The sequence below is a fragment of the Meleagris gallopavo genome, chromosome 1 (genome assembly GCF_000146605.3).
Source record: "Meleagris gallopavo isolate NT-WF06-2002-E0010 breed Aviagen turkey brand Nicholas breeding stock chromosome 1, Turkey_5.1, whole genome shotgun sequence".
NCBI lineage: Eukaryota > Metazoa > Chordata > Aves > Galliformes > Phasianidae > Meleagris > Meleagris gallopavo.
The window spans coordinates 144,199,093-144,199,671 of record NC_015011.2 but is presented as its reverse complement, the minus strand read 5'-3'; positions in this window follow the sequence as shown (position 1 = coordinate 144,199,671).

Here is a 579-nt window from a genome sequence, read left to right as displayed (position 1 = left end):
TTTTTTTTTTTTCCAGTAAGAGTTCTCATCATATTGATGGTGTTTTAGTTAGTAAAGTTTTAAGTTTTCCACTGAGTTTGTGCAGAGTAATATGTGCAGATGTTTTAGAAGTTGTACTTACAAAACTATTTTCTGAGAGAAAGGAATGAGAATAACAATATTGCCTTATATGAAGTAGATCTTCATCTATTGTATTTTCTAAAAATCAAAATGATATCAGACATCTAACTATATACCATCTTAATTAAACTGATGATCTATTTTCATTTCACTTACGTTAAAAGAATTCCCTTCCATGTAGATAAATGCTCAAGAACCTTAAAAAGTTGCTTGTAACTCAAAAAATTAATATTTCTTCAAAATGAATGTGTATGCCCCAATCTGTATTGCTTTTTTTTTTTTAGTAAGTTCCTTTCATTTGCTGCAGGTGGGAAAGATGAAAGTAAATTTGTATTTTTTCATAGTTGATAACTGTCAGACTGCTCAGGGTTTACAAAGTAATGAGTGTCATGCAATGAGTAAGCATGATGTTGATAATATAGCTGTGATACAAGAATTTAAAAGAACTCATTGTACAAT